At 35.8% G+C, this 19,032-nt stretch overlaps 1 protein-coding gene across 5 annotated transcripts in view; it reads left to right on the plus strand.

Annotated features, from left to right (window-relative positions):
* LOC122574958 (zwei Ig domain protein zig-8-like) overlaps positions 1-19,032 on the plus strand; it is a 433,576-nt gene that overhangs the window by 267,605 nt on the left and 146,939 nt on the right. The window lies entirely within an intron of this gene.

Raw genomic sequence — 19,032 nt, forward strand, 5'->3', positions numbered from 1 at the left:
CATTTTCGTTTAAATATCGCTTATTATATTAAATACGCTTATCAGACGAGGAGAATCTTTTTTTTATTCAAATGAATATTTTTCTTTCTACAAAGCTTAAAGTAAGCTAAATTCTCAAACCTCACGATAGCACTGCTAGTCTACAGAAACTACTTCAAACGACCGAACTTCCTTGTGGGGAAACTCACCTAGCTAAGTATATACTTGGCATTCGTTTAAATATTAAACTGCGCGGAGATATCTAATTCAGCGGAATCAGATAACAAGTTTTTCGCCGCTTAGTTCTCGCTTACACAACCCTCTTCACGAAACATTAGGGATGGAATGACAACGATAAATCGGAGTTCTCGTTTCGTCTTCCTGTTTCCGATGTCTCGCGGCTGCGAAATAAAATGCGAAGCCAGAAATAAGTTATCCCCGCTATCGGAAGCCAGAGTTAAGGCTAGCTATAAACAAGCTAACTTGGTTCCGTGTATTCCGGAAGGCTTTCATATTGGCATAACTGCCTCACCGGCAACTTAATCTTTTGCAGTTCAATAACTTTGCAACTTGCAGTCTTGATTCTCGTAAACTTTCGAACCGGGCTGCCCAATCGGTTTTCTGCGAAATTAAAAGCGCTCTGCGCAGATATATTTCATTATACCACACAAAGTACGCTAAACTAACAGTATTCAAAATCTCTTCGTACGATCCTTGTCCACGGTTCAAATCCTTAAATGCTTGTATCTCTCTCGGTTCGCTAGCTCCAACAACAAAAATTAATTTCATTCCTCACTGATTTTATGACCTCGTTATATCATACTCCGTACTACCTACACAATCTCGCGTTCTATCACATGATCCCTTGCAAAGAACGTCGGAATGCAGCCAGAAAGAAACCTATACAAGATTCCGCCGCACGGATGGCACGGTAAAAACATCTCAAACACGAATCCCGACTTACGCGGCAAGCAAAAAGCCACGATAGTCGCGACAAACCATGAAGAATCGTCCCACATAAAAAAAGGACAATAAAAAAACATGGAAAGGAAAAACGAGAGGAAAGGCCGATTTTCCAAATTCTCGTGTCAGGTCAGTCCTATCGCGATTCACATGCGGTGGCAATGGAGAAAGGAGCGGAGCGAATTTATCTAGCTTGCCTGAACAACAGGGCGAATGCAGACTCGCGGAGACAAGCGTTGACACTCAAATCTTGGCGAGATAACGGGGAAACAGAGGGCTGAGAAATCGCGAAAGAACGGAACGACGAAGGGAAAGGGACCGGGAAGACGCGTTCATGGGTCGTATTCCGATGGAAACGAACTCGGATGGGGTGGTGGCTGCTCGATAAGCTGCTTGATGGAAACGCCTTAGCCAAATGATTGCCTTTGGCCGTGTAAAATCGCGGAGTCATGCGTACCTGCACGCCTAATACAGGTACAATTCGTGCTCGTTCTTCTGGTGTAGCCGGGCGAAAAAAGTTGGCGCGAAATAAATCGCCTTTCTTCTGGCTGCTTCGTCGAAGTCGTAAAGCATGGACTCGATGGCGAAATCAATTTTACAAATCCGTCGCGCAAAAACGCACGTCTCGAAACTTTACGCGTGCACCCCGTAGGCGAGAGATTTGTTGGCCTCGGGGCTGGGTTGCGAGTTCGTTGCCCCTCGATAGAGCGTGTTTTAGTTGGGTTAACAGCCGACGTCTGTCGCGGCGATAAGTTATAAGGGATTTGCCGGGACCTTTAGCTGAATCTGAAAAATTCGTCAGGTCTTGCGTTTGGTTTTATCATTGTTGTCTTTTAATTTGATAACGTTTAATTTTAAGTGACGTTGCAACACCTTTCAAGTTGTTTTATAAAATTTATCGTATCTAACGAACTGATGGAAGAAACGTACATTTTATTATCTAACTAAATGACATAATTTGAAAATTATTTAATATTAATATTACATATATGTTATAGAATAAAAAGTGATTTTGTACGGATTGAATGATATTGTGTGGTGTACTCTGTATAAAAATGTATATCTATATTTCTTATATCTTATTCGATTTATTATCATACTAGTGATAATTACATTATTACACTGTGGTTAATCAGCGACTTTATAAAAATTATAATATCTTTTGATTTTTATTTGTCTGCGTAATTAATTGAACGAAAAAAAGGAGATCGACTATAAAGATTTAACGTAGACACTTAAAACATTGTTGAGTTTAATAATTCGTTGCTGAAAATTTAGTCGAAGTATGTTTAATTGAAACTGATAATTTAAGAAAATGATAGAACGATAACAGATAAATCCATGACTGGAATTATCAAGCTTGTTTGAAATGTAGTACGAGAAACGACAATTTCATAATATTTCATTGGAGATGTCAGGAAAAAAAATATTTTATTGGAGTTGTGGAACATCGCACGTTTGGAGTCAAGTTATATTACGATATAAAATTGTAATCAATTCTTTTACAAAAGGACGACTATTAAATATATATTAAAATGTAAATGCATTTAAAAATGCAATTTAAAAATCACGTTGTCCATCACGAATTGCTTTCTCTGCATTTACAAATTCACAATTTAATGCAATCACAATAACCAGAGCATGACCATTAAAAATGCGAAATGGTTACATTAAAAAATAATATATTAGAATTTTATTATATATACCTTTTGAAACCATCGAACTTTACTTTAAGGTAACCCACAATCTATCCTTATGGGGAAATTTCATACTGCATGACCTATTTTCTCCCAAGCCACTCAAGCACTTTTAATCAAATTTCCACTGAGTACTCTATTAATAGTGCTAAATAAATTAAATACTCGCTTTCTTCAGAAATCGTATAGAAAACAGATTAAACGATGGATAAAGAATTGTTCAGAAACTGATGAACAATAATCGTCTTTTTTTCTAGTGTAGGTATTATTCCATATATTTAACAATTTGTTAAAAATTGGAAATTAAATTTGTTAGAAAGTATTTACACCAAATTCTACGTAACATTATTCTACGTGAAAATATATTTATTTTTTTTTTTTATTATATATTATAGCCACTTCATATTCAGTGTGCTTCAAAGTATAGAAAATCTATTTTTAAATGATTGTGTAAAAAAATTATAGAAAAAACATGGAAATAATACTTTTTATAGCGCATTTAATATCGCACTAAATTATCAAATATCACTTGCGAAGTAAGAGAACAAATTTTGCTAACAATTTTTCAAAACGAATAACCAACGACCTTAAAAATTATAAACTCTATAGCACTTTTCGCAGCGTCCGTTTTCTTCCACTCCGCCATTTGAAACCAGGATCCTCTGCAATTAATTTACATCTTCGTAACCTCCTGGGAAGGAGTTTGAAAACGAGAACAGTCACCAATCGCTTAATCTTCGGTGAAATATTCCTCTTCGTTGACGTTGCACCGATGTTGATCTAAACGAGTGCAATAAAACATTTACCTCTGACACGATTTTGAACCATTTGTTTAGTCACCCGTGTACTTAGCAATTAAATCTTTAACCACGCGAGTATTATTTTTTGTACCAACGTAAACAATCACGTTTCCTCGTATTTCTAAAATTATTTTCTTTCATTCACTTCATACCTCGGGCTTTGAATTTTATTAAGAACTAAAAACAAAATTGTGCACCTTTCAGCGGTTAGGTCGCGAGAAATTGCACCCTATGAGGTTAATCAACTGCGGTAAAATAAATTCAGTTGCTTTACTCACGTAATTCGATGATATATTCGTATCGGTTTCTTGTATCGGTAGAATCTTAAAGGGAAACTGCCGGCCTAGAACCAGCGTTCTAGGTCGAATCGATATGAGCAGTGGCCGGATATCGGACAGCTAATAGTAGCGGGGTGGAATTTCTGTAATTAATAGCGTGAGGATAATAAGACGATACAAATTTTTCATTGTTCGAAAGTTTGGAATGGTTTTGGAGAAGATCGAGATAATTTTTCGAAGGAATGAAGTAGGCGTCGAAAGAAAAAAGAATCGAGTTAGCAACAAGATAGAAGATAGCGACGATCGATAGGGAAATGAATTTACGTGTTTCTAATATATAAAACGCAAATGCACCAAATAATTTTCTGTTACGTAATATTCTGTGACGACCACAAATAGAAATTATTACAAGTCACATTTTTCGTCTTCCTTGGAAATGCAATAATTATAAATACACTATTTTTCTTATCACATCCTTAATAACTGATTTATTAACTTTTCAACTTTTAATGTTTCTTCTTAACTGTCCCCAATACTGAGACAAGTGTTTATTTGAACGTTTCATTGTTTGACAAAAATTCACAATGAAAACGTTACTGAGTTTTCGGGCAATCCAATAAAAGTCCCAGAGAAATCCAATAGAGGTTCGTACAAATCCCAAGATGTAGCAAATATTTTCGTCCATATCCTCGACCACAGATTCTTCAGATTTTCATATATGAAAAGTAGACAAAATAGGAAATCCTCCATTATTTAGTACTATCAAATACATTTTATGCACAAGACGTTCTAATAAACTTTCCCCGGAAGGCCGTCCCATCAATGAGGATTCAACGGGGATTCAAGATTATTCTCTATCCGACTGATCCTGCGCTAACCTCGAGAATCTCACTCTATTCAGAGTTCAACGAAACCTTCCCCAAAAATCCACTAATCTACCCTTGCATCTACACGCTCCACTGACCGCGAAATAGCTCATCCATCTAATCAAGCATGAGGAAAAACGCACGATGCCTTTCTAGATGAATCGATGTTCCTCAATTTGCTTGTTACTCTTCGTCTTCTGCCTGAAATTACCTACCTGTTAGCTGGCAATATTATACTCGTATATGTTGTAAACGACCATTGTATTTACAGCAGTAAATATCTTCATTTTCCAACGAAGTGGTCTTTCTATCGAGTTCTAAGTTACAATACGATCGAGAAGTCTAGTTGCATCTAAATCTTTCCGAAATTCAAGTTACGTAACCGAAACGTTGTTGTTTGTATACTCGTCGTTGCAAGTCTTCGCGGTATTTGAATAAAAGCATCGAGTGGTGACGTCGATTGATGTATTGACATTTAGGGCTGGTTCGAACGTTCCACCCTCCTCGAAAAAACCACAGGACAGGTACAGTGAACAGAAAAAAATGGTAGGCATCTGAATTGTCCGTTGGACGTTAAAATCTATGTCTCACGCGGATACGCTCAATTCGGAAAGCGTAAAATCTGAAAACGTTGATTAATCTTTGGCTTCAGATTTCCCCACTTTTTTCAAAAATTTACTTTTCCTAATCACGTTATTCTTCTAGCAGATATGCGTGTGTACGTGCATAAATTGCGAACAGGTGTAACATTGTGACATAATTGCAAAGATGTCGTTCGTTCGCATCGATCCTTAAACCTATAATTTTGCCTGGTGTCGCAGCGGCTTTAACAGCTTAATAGCTAAAATATACGTTCTCAGCACGATCCGTAGACTGTTCTACAACCCCTTTCTCTTCGCTAGCAAGCATCATGGTTGCAGTGGCGCGTGCATAATGTCCAAAGGATGCTCTCAGCAGCGAGTTCTGCACTGGATCGCAGCGAACCTTGTTTTGGTTTTGCCCAGCCGCGCTGACAACGTTATTGTTTGCCAAATCCGCGCCAGTTAATTAGCATTTTCATCGGGTTGTCAGGCCACGCTGCCGATGACGCGGCACCGTTCGAGACACGCCGGTTTAATGGTTTCCGGTCAGTGTACAGTGATATCGGTTCCGATCGTAACCCAGTGCAAGATATTTTAGCGACGCGGCAAGGGTGGAAAAGCGTAAAATTACCTACTTTTAGTGCGACAGTGACTACAGGGATACGAACTGTACAGGATGACGCAGTCAAAAAGGATCATTTAATATTAAATATTTGTCTTGTTTTCTGTCGTATGCAAGAAAAAGCTTCTCGGTAAAATAAAAGGTACATCTTAAACGACATTTTTCTAAATAATTTGCTATATTTATTTTTCGACTCTTTTAATTCCGGTAACTTTGTCCCGAAAAGGCAAATATTTAGCTGATACCATTCAGCTGGGCCACCGTGTATAAGGCAAAAAGGTGGGTGATGTTTGGATATGTTAATTAAGACAGAGGAAATTAGGAAGTATCTGGTTAAATGATCGCGTGGATATCAAAGTAGGAAAAAAATTTCTCTTTTCTCTACGTAATATAATTATTGTATAACGTTAATTCACGTGTGAATCTCGCGTGGAGATATTTTGCACGTGTCAAGATCAATTTCATTTTTTTTTTTTTTTTTTTTTTTTTTTTTTAGTAGGATCACGCACTGCTTTTAAATTTTACGATTAATGATTATTTAATTGGTATGTTAAGAAAAGCTATTAAAATAGTTGTATTTGGGAATGATTAATTCGAATGATAGCATAGGGTTAGGGAGAGGGAGAAGGGAAATATTAAATTTTTTCTTTCATTTTTAAGCGTCGCTGAGCTTGTGTTTTATTGCGTTTCATATAGTCCATGGAAATGGAAAATAAAAATATATATGTAATTGCTACTTGCAAAAACGAATTAAGAGTCATTTTTGTTATTTAAACAGATATGATTTATCATGTGTACAAAAATTTTGTTTTGCACGTTTTTTCCTATTAATTGCCATTTACAAATATATATGTACTCAATTTATTTGGAAAACTGCGCCACTTCCACAGAATTCAGCCATGTTAAAATATTGATACGAATAATTGCTGCATGAACTTGATCGAAAATGTTTGATAAAACGAAACGAAATGAAGTTCGTTGAGAAAAACAGGAGAAATTTATGGCCGAAAATTATGTTTTCTTATTCGACCGTGCTTTATTCAAAAAATAGTAAATCACGAGTGAAACATATTTTTTCATAACCGAGTAATTTTCAAGCGCTCGCCGACATTCTGTTCCATGATAAAAAACGAATAATGCAAATGTATCTGTTTCCTCTGCCTTCATTTTTTTATGTTATTTTCGAAACACTAGAAATTGAAATCATATGACTTCTGGATATTTTTTTCCTTCCGAACGCTACAGATTTCCTTCATTTTTATGGACATTGGATAACAATTCTTGATCTTGCGTTATTATATCAATAAGGTGATTATTTTTGATTTCGAATAAAAATTGTCCAACCTTGCTTCGACGCTTCTCCACACGAACACCTTACTTAGCCGACTATCTTTAATATTATACTATTTTTCACGTCTATTAACAATCTTAAAATTCCATGCACGCATTAATCGATCGTGGGTGAACTAGTAATGAGGTGGTAGTTGGCGTGGTATAGAATTTCGTTCGTATATATACCAGTAATTTATTTACGAGACGGCACATCGAATAGGCAGGCATTACAGCATGATTCCGCTATAAATGAATATTGGTTAGCCGAGCATAACATCGCGATCAATTATGCAATCTGACGAGCCGGTACCGACACGAAATTACCCCGTTGCTCGATTCGAGGTGAATTAACAATATTTTCCATCCCCGAAAATCGTTCAACTTTCCACAGCTCCATTTCTCGAAACGATTACTCCTACTGTGGTCTACGTGACATAGCAGCCGGATACCAATAATTAATCATTTTTCACCTATCGGCCAGATACTTCGTGACATAATGACGTTGTGCTACATTTCGATCGGATATCATTGCATACAGCATGAGCCATGTAAATGGTATTGTCTAAACACGAGCTCTGTCCGGAAACAATTTCACCAGTGGATACATCTTTCTACCTAAATATGCTGTTGTAAAAAACAGTAATTCTGAAAAAAGATCGATATATTCAAATCTACATCCTGACAATTTTTTTGGAAAAATAAACATACTATATATTAAGGCAATCGTGAGTTCGATACCAGTCGAGATAAGAACACGGTATTCTTGCGACTTCGTCATATTCTTTTTACTCGCTATATCCATTAGCGGATTATTGAATACAGTATCTGCTTAAGAACTTTATTTCTACCGTCTGAAAAAGCAGGAATTTTTGTAATAAGAAGCAGATAATTCTGGGAAAGACTTTTACGCGATAAAAAGATTGCACGAAGATACAGAAAAAGGATTGTAATACCAAGAAACTTAGTGCAAGAACATTGGCAAAAGATGCTGTAGCAGTAAAGAAAGTGGCTGTAGTAGTAGTGCAGGCACGCCAAAGACGGGATTGTAGCAATTGAAAAAGTAGCGTAGGTACACTAGGGAAAGGATTCTAGCAATAAGAAAAGACACAATGAGACCCAAAGAGATTCTAGTAAGAAAAAGGTAAAAAGTGGTACAGGGACGCCAAGAAAAATTACAGGGCGCAAGGGAAGGAAAACTTGCGACAAGTGAAAATATGGCAAAGAAAAACCAATGTGATCCTTAAACGAAACAGATTTCCAAACGCGTTCAACTAACCTAAGTTTCTATTCTAAATAGAATTTATTAAAGATATGCAGTAGCTCGGAAAAGTATTCGAGGGTCCTTCGAAACAGGATAACTTTCTCAAAACTGGACCAAACGACTCGAATTTTTCCGAGAGGTTGGTTGACTAGATAAAGTTTTCAATATGTATATAGCTGACATAACTCTTGAAAATGCGCTGTTTCAATTTTCATTACGCGTTCAGATAAAAGAGTTGTAAAAGGTGTCGTTTATTATTTTCTTCGCGATTGCAATCAATTGCATTTTTCTCGAAACTTTTTCACACATTTTCTAGTCAACTAATCCATTCTGACCTACCAAAAAAAAAAAACAAGTGGTTTGGTCCAATTTTAAAAAAGTTATTCCCTTTCGAAGAGCGTTTGAATATTTTCATTGCTCGCTGTAAAAATTACAGCTTTATTTGAAATGGGATTACATAAATATAGAATATTATATTATATAAATATAGAATAAATATTAAATAAATATAAATTATTTATATACTTGCGAACGCAATTAATTCTACAATGAAAAGTCTTGTTTAAACAAACATGACACTTTTTCGAAATATACGACAAGTTTTGTGGATAGCTGTAAGCAATATTTAATTTCTAGGTTGAGAAATTTCATTCTACGAAATTATAGATCTGAAGTCCATGATTTCGGCACTGGCTCGCTTCCAGACTGAATCTTGAAGGACCGGCTACGAGCGAACTCGAAGACAAGGATGAGGACAGGGAGGAACCAGATCCGTTGAAGGGATGTCCTCTCTGTGCTGGATAATTTCCTACCTCTTCAAACTTACTCTGAAATAATTCGGGGGAAAATGGAGAGTATCACTAACCGTCTCTAATAACAAGGAATATTTTACCGGCTCAGCCTTCTTACCACATTCTCGATGTTTTCATCAACTCGCACCGAGGAGGACGAAAGATTGCGAAACGTAATTTTCTTTGATTAAATTGCATGTCGCGTCGGTCGATTCTCTCATAGCGTAATTTCGCTCGCAGAAAGTATCGTTGATTTTTGGTTCTTTAACTCGAAGTTGATCGGTCCATATGACCTTCTTGGGCTTATAGAAGCTACACGTGACCGTTTTCTTTGTATTGTGGAGAAGACATTTAAATTAGTTGTGTGATCTTTATTCGTATTTATTTTTGCAATGTTTGCAAGATTGGCAGAGTCTCCTTTTGCGTTACAGTTACGCGTATTGTTTCAATTAATTGGTCGAAAGTAATATACCTTTCGTAATTTTTCTTTCCTTCTGACAAAGTGGATAATTGTTTAATCTGAAAATGAAATATTTTCCCTTTACGTGCACGCGGGCGTAGATCGTAAAGTGTGTGCACTTAACGAAATCTGATAGCCGAGTATAAATAAAAGCGCAGTTGAGAAACGTGTGTAAGTAGATCCCTTTTTATTTTAATGGGTTTCTGGAATGCGAGACTCTTACGGAGATTGAATTAAATTTCACTTTTCCTGTGCTATGTTTAATTTAAAATTATTGTGCAATGGTAACATTGGCCATAATGCCGACTGTCCACCGTCTTATTTACGATCGCGTCGTGCCTCTCGCGTTTCAGCCTTTTTCTGCCTGCACGTTCTAACGAAAATAATTTATACCAACGCTAATTAAAATTCCAAATAAAGTGGTTATCAATGAAACAAAATTTGACTAATAAATACGAAGAAGCAGAGCAAGTTGCAATTTTTTTTCTTTTTTATTGTATTCAACAACACTAAATGCGATGAACGGTTTAGAAATTTAAACAGAGGATACATTTTTCTATCCAAGTTCCACGTTGTAAATTGTATTTACGAAAATACGAATTTACATAAATATCGGCAGTCTACTTATGAATGATAAACAGCGTGGATCTTGACGAAATCGCAAAAGTTGCGCAACAGCGTCGAAGCAATGGTAAGTGATTATTAGGCGCTTGACATTGTTCATGCAATTAAGTCTCATTGTCGCGATTGGTCACACTTGGTTACAATATGGGACTGAATGACACGCGTTAACGCACTGACGGCTTAATTGGTTTCACCCTGCACCCCTTTCTGATCTGCCACCCACGCCACACAACGGTCGCGTTAGCATTGTTGCAACGCAGCACAGGAGGCTACAAATCAATTGCGAAATTCGCGGTAATCACGCGAGAATAATGGTGTTCGTTCTTCGAGATCGATGTGGCAACGATTTAACCGGAAACCGACGGGTCCACCGCGAGAAATCCCGTCCCATTCCAAATCGAACCTTCGTTTAACTTCGTGTTCTATTATCTATAATGACACAAAACATTTCGAACAATTTTAAAACAATACAATAAATTTAAGTGATTTTTTGTTGTTGATAAATTTAGTCAAAATTTATCTTGATTAAATAAAGAATAATTTTAATAAAGAGACATATGTATATAAAAATATCTTTCCTCGTTATGTATTAAAATTATCTTGCACTCATAATTTGCGATAGTTTAACATACCTAACATACTCAAACTTCAACATATCGAAGCTCCAAGTTAACATAACAAGCTCGTGCTTGTTTCTTACGAACACGTTTCCTCCATGTAATCAACGATCAGCGAGAATGTCCCCTTATTATCGCACGAAAACGCGACGATTTACGATTTCAAGAACTCTATCCACCTATCGATTCTCGATACCGAGCATCCACAATATGCGACAATAACCAGCGATTCGCGGAGCGTGACGCGTGTGCGCAAAACCGCCATTAAGCGTATGAAAATCGGGACCGAAATCGTATCCGACGTTAACGATAAGGCTCGATAACAGGCGGCGCGTGCTATTAAACAATTTTATTCGCGGTTCGGCCTGGTAACACTGCGTTTCGTGGTGCAACGTCACCTAAATCTCCGCATGGTGAAATATCGCGACGCACCCTGACGGAATAAACATCTACGCGGCCTCGCATGCAAATTTATCACGGGTTGGCTCAAGCCTTATTTGTCACTCATCCGTGTCCCTGGTAATCGTGTTTCGCGATCATAAATTTTAATTTCTCCGCCGGCGAAAACGGAACAACGAGATGCGGCTTGGTTCCTTTGCTGGTGAATAGCCGCATAGATCAGAGCTGTTCGCCGGCCCGCCGACGACAATAGCGGACATCCGGTTCCTCTGCGGCGATCCCGAAACGCCTTAAGTTCCGCTCGAACGATTATTTGTCTTTCGTGTGGCTTTCGCTCTATCGTTTCCCTCGTTCTGATGCTTTGATTAATTCTTGATACCTCGTGCACCACAAAGCCTATTAACACTTTGACTGCCACGCCGAAATCACATGTTTCGCTCATTATTCGCTTTATTATTCAAAGCTACAATGGCAAAATAATAATAAATTGATGATGTAAGACAACATTCTTCCCCAGTGGACCGTTTATTTTATTGGTGATCACCCGTGACCACCATGATGCTTTGGTATCAGTTGATAGCGACATATTATAACAAGGCTCCGTTTATTTCAACAAACCATTCACATTCGTTAGTACGTCGTAAGCAAAACGTCCAGAATATATTGTTGAAACGTGTAAAAGATATTAGTAAACGGCATTTGCTCATTCTATATATAATAGTAAAGTATGTTCACACTTCTAACTTCAATTATATGATTATAAAGCAGCATTTACGATTACTTTCTAAGCTGTGTTTATAATAATATTCGTAGATTACTCCTCAAAGATATGAATGCGAACACAGTGCACCGTTAGATGCAAGATTTGTTCTCATTTTTTTTTTTTTTTTTTATTGATGTTCTAATAAAAATGTTTAATTGTTCAATGGGACACTTTTTTATTTCAAAGTATCTTCTACTTATCGGGTTATATTCAAAATGCCCTAACTGTCAATTTTCATGCAATTTTTACAATTGTAAGAAGTTCAAGCGTTCCGGTCACCAATGACCACCATGGCGTCACAGGAGAAACCGTGGCCGGCCATATATGACCAACGTGGCAGTCAAAGTGTTAACATAGACGGTCAATGACGACGGTATTCGATGACGTTGACTGTACGTACCTATGTGGATTAATATAAACATGTACATAGATCCATTAAAAAAAATGCTGGTAATCGTGAAATATCCTTGATCCCTTCGTGTACAAAATATTCAATTTGGTTGTTATATGATTATTGTACATGTACAGTTATAAACGAAAAGTTATGAACCCTAGAATAATTTAAACTTTCTTAAAAACATTTTTTGTATTGCCAATATTTCCGATAATATTCAGCTGTCGTAGTTTACGTGCCTCACCTTCTGTAGTATATTATTTCAACTAGTGTTCTATCAAAGTCTGTCACGTCACCTGAAATTGTAGTTTCACGTCACATTTCCAACTGACTCAATCTACCAAAACTAATAAATAGCAGGAAACTAGCTTCATGTCATATAATATATGTAACTAGCGTACAGATCATTGTGGATGATGGGAACTCGAACGTAAGTTTAAATATGCGACACTATCTAGTGTAGTAATTTAGTAGCTTGGTATAAGAATAAAAGTATCAATAGCTTTTTATTGTGAATGTATATTTTAAATACCTGTAATAGCTACGGTATACGTAACTTGTGAACAATTCACGATAAAATTCTTTCACTACAATACTTTAAAGATTCTGTAACAACTCTCCAAGGAGCTGATCCTGTACACGAATTTTCTACGGTATACTCCTTGAACTCTTACATTTTTTTCTCTCTTTTGCCTTATTTCTCTATCCCTTTTACTCAATTTAGCCAATCTCTGTAGACATTCGACTACGTGCAGCTAGAATCTTGAACGATCACGTACTTTTTCTTTCTTATCTTTAACCCTCGAAATTGTCTCGCTGTCTATAAACATTCACGCGAAACTTTCCAGCGAATTGTGAGCTATCAACAAGATAATATCAAACAAACCCAATTTTGTCTGGGTTTTTACGTTTTGCAACAACAGCAACGTAATAGCGCCGAAGTGCATAAATATTTTTAGTACGTAAATAACGCATGTATTTTAAGGTATTTCATTTTGAGATGAAATATTAGCTGCTTTTATCATTTTTGGAATATATAGAGAATATCCGGATAATAAGAAATAACGAAGCTTGACATGTAAATTAAAATTACACGAGATCATTGAAGTAAGATATCATTTTTGTAGGAAGAGTTATTGAGAAAAAAACACTTTTGTAGCTCATTCATACCGCGTAATTGCTTAATATTTTCACGTTTTTTTTTTCATCTTTAACATCAAAGAGAACTGATTCCATTCGAGAAACATCCTGTTTCCATAGATGAATCTTTAGAAGAACATGATTTAATAAATTAATGAGGCAAATTGAATTTAATTCCTTCTCTTTAGTTTCACGTTCGTTTATTTTCGTACAAGAATTATACAAAATTCCTGAAATGAGTGCAATACCATTTACGAGTGAAATAAAGGAAAAGAAAAAGCTTCCGTCGAAGGCAGTCGATTCGCAAGGAAGTTATTTGTGCTCGTGTCGATGGAAAACTGATCTCCGCGACGTAGAATGGAGTCTTTCCCCGAATAACCAACGGATTTGCTCGCGGAAGCGTCACGTGAACGCGACCGAACCGAATAAATTTTCACTTTAGGAAATTTATGAAGAGAAATCGACGATTCTACCAATCCCAAATCAACTGATGCCTTCAGCATTGACGCTTCATGAGAGAAATTATACCTCGGTGGCTGCAGGATTTTTCAAATAGCGTGAAGTATCCCCGATATTTTGCCACGATATTGCCAATACGACGTGAATAATGCTCCGTAATATTTTTACGTATGTTTCTAGCTGCAAAGAGTCTCTTGGTAAGTTGCATAAATCACAATTCTGAAGTAGTAACTATTGCGTTTCTCGAATAAATCTTAACGTAATGAATTTGGTAAAATTGAATAAACACCTTTATCTGTCAGCGGACAATCTCATTGATACATCACAATAATTGAATTATTTTCCAGCTATTTCCGTTATCGAATTTCATGAAATTTATAGCTTCTTGAATAGTGTCGTACACGTTCGATAATTATAATTAGAAACGAATGAAACTAAAATTCAGTTATAATTCTCGTGACGAAGTTAAACGATAGGAAACATCTGTGTAGTGATCGGAGTAATAGGAGAAATTTGAGGATGCCTAATATCCCGAATCCATCGGTAAGCGGGCGAAAAATGATCTTGGGGGTGACGTACTATCTGCATAAACTACTTCCACCGGTTCAGAGCCATTTAAGGCTCGCTATTATCACGTGAAGCAGGGCGATCGATATGGAACATTATAGATTCACTTGGTCTGCCGAGAGTCTTTAGCAAATAAACCGATCATTTGATTGCAAATAAAATTGTTCGACTCGAGTAGTAATCTCACGTGTTCATCAGGCAGAAAAACAAAGAAATGTCCCTTTTTCCGTTTGATGAAGTGGCCTTCCCTTCTTTTCAGTTTTCCGATAATTGGAAGAATTCCTCGACCGAGCCACTTGCATTATTAACTGCTGCTATCGCATATTTTTGTCACGTCTCGGCGTCGTTACCGAAGCTAATATTCCTGCGAAGAAATAGTCCAGTAATTCGAACGCGATCCCGTTTCACAGAAATTATTTGTTTATCGTTCACGGTGATTATAATATATAGACGAATGTTGAAATTTAATTCGGTTTAATAAGCTTCCGGAACAGAGTTTATTCGTATAAACATTGCATAGATGTTTCTAGGTTCTTTTGTTGCTTCCATTTCAGACATCGCGACTGGCTGATTCGTTTCGTGATTTTTGTCCACTATTTGTCGATTATTTAGATCCAAATTTTATGGATTTCTTCGTAGCGATGTCAATTGAAGTTTCATCTCTAAACGTAAAAATGATAAGATCATTATTGTTATTATAATATAAATTCATCTTTCGAACACTCGGCCGGACCTTTTTCTGTCTTTATCTTCCGTTCAATTTCACCGTCAAATTTGTTTCGTAAAAATTTGACCAAATTTTCAGAATGATCAGACAAACTGTGACTTTTCGTTCGACTTTTGGAGTTTGGCTGTCAGTAGCAAACATGTATAAAATGGCAGTTGTACACAAGGTTTCTGGCGGGGATCGATATTTTCAGCAGGGTGGGCAAGATTCGAAGATTAAAATCAACGCGGTTGCCGCGCCGAGCGGAATTTCGAGCATGGCGTTTGCATTAGTCTGATCGGGTAGCCCGACGAATATCGAATTCCCTTTTTCGGCCTGTGGAAACCTTTTCGTTCATCTGGAATTTCGCCAGCGTGCTTATAATTTCGAATGAAATATGATCAACCGGCGTTGATCGATTATTTAAAATCAAGGCGAATCAACACATCTCGCGATTGTATTTCGCGACTAGCCTACCACTTATAACGTAGTGTATAGTGTTACTGAAATACAGAAATGAAATGAATATTCTGAAGATTTTGCAACATTATACCTTTACTTGATACAATTGCAAAATTGTATTGTTTCGGGAACTACATAAATCCACTGAAAGCTCGTAGAAAATTCCATTATTTTTGTTTACCATTTTGTATTTTGTTAAACTCGTCTAGACTTCCATAGAATGTAAAAAAGTTTTAGCAATCAATTTAGGAACATTCATGGCCCGATCATTCCGCGAAAACCATTAAAAATGTCTATTCAAGCCATCGTGTTACGTATAAAAAGCACTCAAACTTTTCTCCTCTCCTATCTAAAAAAAAAAAAAAAAAATACTACTACGTATGAAAAAAATACTGCAAACACCTATACGCATGTCATTTCCAATAGAATTATTTCAAAATGTAAAGCTTCAGTTGCGCTGCTTGAAAAACTTCTTGCATGATTTTCACGATTAATCGATATACCGTTCGTGTGTTTAGAAGTACGCATTCATTTTCAACAGGATTAAATCGTTTATGACGTCCTGTAAAACGTTATTTTCGAGGTGGTAGTAAAATAGTCGGGGCAAGAGTACTGTAACTTATTTTATGCATAAAGGTGTAGCATAGACCATACTACCAAGTAAATGCCAATAAAGATTCGTTCGCAGAGAAAGTTGTTGAAGTGAGCTTTTAAGGTAAGATTTTAATGGAATTAACAAAACGGAGAATTACATACAACAGACACATTTTAAGTCATTTTAAGTTATTTTTGCTTCGTTCTATCTCTATGTACTAACTCAACGAACTGTAAACTGGAATAAAAATTTTGTTCAAAGTATCAAATAAAAAATTAGTAGCCGAGTAAGATGATATATCTATTATTTGTAAAATGAGAAAATCATCTTCGAGATATTTTATTAAAGCAATGCTCAAACTTGGCAGCAATTCTAACAAATTTAATATGTCATTAATTTAATATTCTTCGTATATAGTTTAAAATTGTGTGTCGTCATCATAATAAGAATAAAGCACATTAATTTTCTCTATTGATCGTAACTCGCATGCCACTTTAGTATTCATAAGACTTTACAACCTAAGAAAACAGGATTACGTAAGCTGAGATGAGTCGCAAAAAAGTTATTAACAAACGTTGTAAAAGCGAAATGGCGGTTGATGCTCGTAAACCCGATCTCTTTGAGAATAATACATTTTGCATCTGGTATAAGTTACAATTGCATACCCGCTATATTGAAAAGTGTAAAATTTCGACACACTGTAAGATATTTGTTTGGAAAAACGTAAAATGTTTTAATAGTTAAATAAACAATGAATCAGGAAAAGAGATTAACTGGGTTAAAGAGAATTTTTGAAATTTTTGGTTGATCGATTTTAAATTTATAGTTGGCAAAAGATAATTAACGTGAGATTGGTATAAACGTTGAGAAGTAAAATATATTTTTCTTGGAATACCAATAATTTCATTTCATTTTTTCAAAAACTTGTCTCGTAACTTGCGGGATCAAATTTATCGCTTCTGTTGACATACGTAGATTAAACTCGAGGTTGCGTTTCGTAGGAAAATTCATAAATAGTTTTACAGGAAATAAATTCAGTCAATAACACTTCCCTTTTGCTCCGTAAAATTTATTTACGGTCTCTGACAGAGTCAATCAAAGCCATATAACAAGCATCGAAAAATAATGTAGAATTTTTATTGATGAACATGAAAATTTAGCTCTTCGTTGACGTTAAAGCCAAATAAATTGAAGTTAGATCAATAGCCCAAAAATTAAATTGGATTCCTTCTACCGCGATATTTTTATAACAGAGTTTGGAACTATTTGGGATATATTTTATCTAAATATTCCAAATAATTATTCCTGTACCAAATATTGTCAAATATTAAAACACTCTATTCTTTGTATATTATTCGAGCCCCTGTCTCGATTTCTTCAATTTTACATATAAACTTCACGAATGAAAATCGAATGAAGTTACCTTAGAAATACCAGTACATTTACTCAACACCAAAACCTTTTACGAACAAATTTAATTCCATATTTTTCATTTATTTCTTCATATAACATTACCACTACTCTAGTTACACTGATTGCAACACACGTTTTGTAATAAATAATCAAACTAAATTTTCCTTGCTGTAATATCACCAAATATTCAGAAGGGAAGTTATATTATCGATAACCGATATTATCATATTATTCTCATATTATTGGATTATTAGTAACTCACAATTAGAAGCGAAATAGTAATTTGAACAATGCCTGATGGAATAACCGAGCGAGTAATTGCATATAAATAGAAGGAGCAATAATTATAGGAGGTAGTTTCACCGTAACAAAAGATGCGGTTTCCCATCCACCAGCCATTAGTTTTAGCATATGAAAAGGCATAATAATGGACAATAATCTGCATACAAAAAGAGATGGTAGGTCGGCTTAGAAGTGTTGAACTACGCATCCAACTTGAAATACGTGTAATCGCATACTTGAACGCGTAAATTAACGTGGCCGATCTTCGACTCTTAGTCGTGGTTACGTTAATCCATGCAATCTATTCGCGACACGCCGAAATGCCATATTGATTTACGGATTTGCGGCCACGTGACAAGCGATATTTACAAGACAAATAAATTCAGTTTCGTGAGCCGAGGTTTACCGACCCTTTTGAGACTTAGACACACTTCAAATTGGCATTTATGCTTTAACAAATGAGCAGAGACAGTACATAATACATAGAAGGATCGAAAAATCGGATCAATTTAAATAATAAATAGCGTTGTTCGCTCTTGGATAAATTCCAGGATTTTATTTGTGAAATAAATTGCTTTCAAATAATATATTTATCAAATATTTAATTATCCAAATTGTTGATAACTCGATCGTCTAGCAATGGAAACATTCTTTTTCTTCACGAACTTTAAAAGTCTCTAATAAAATATTATTTATTTTTGAGTATATATATACACTCAATATTTAAAAAAATATTACATCATTAGTTTAAATGTTCGTAAATAATTATTCTTGAGTTACAATATTACCATCTTAAAAATTATTACTTTTCTAGCGAATTGATAATATGTAAATATACGAAATAATCATTATTGTGTTACTTTCAATTATTTAGGAGTTTAATAATCGAACGATGCATAATGCGGTTTAAAAGTGCACACACTGCTACATACAGAGATTATGATATACTAATTAACGTAATTCCTTAGCACCTTCCATTCT

The sequence above is a fragment of the Bombus pyrosoma genome, linkage group LG14, assembly GCF_014825855.1.
Source record: "Bombus pyrosoma isolate SC7728 linkage group LG14, ASM1482585v1, whole genome shotgun sequence".
In the NCBI taxonomy this organism is placed as follows: Eukaryota; Metazoa; Arthropoda; class Insecta; order Hymenoptera; family Apidae; genus Bombus; species Bombus pyrosoma.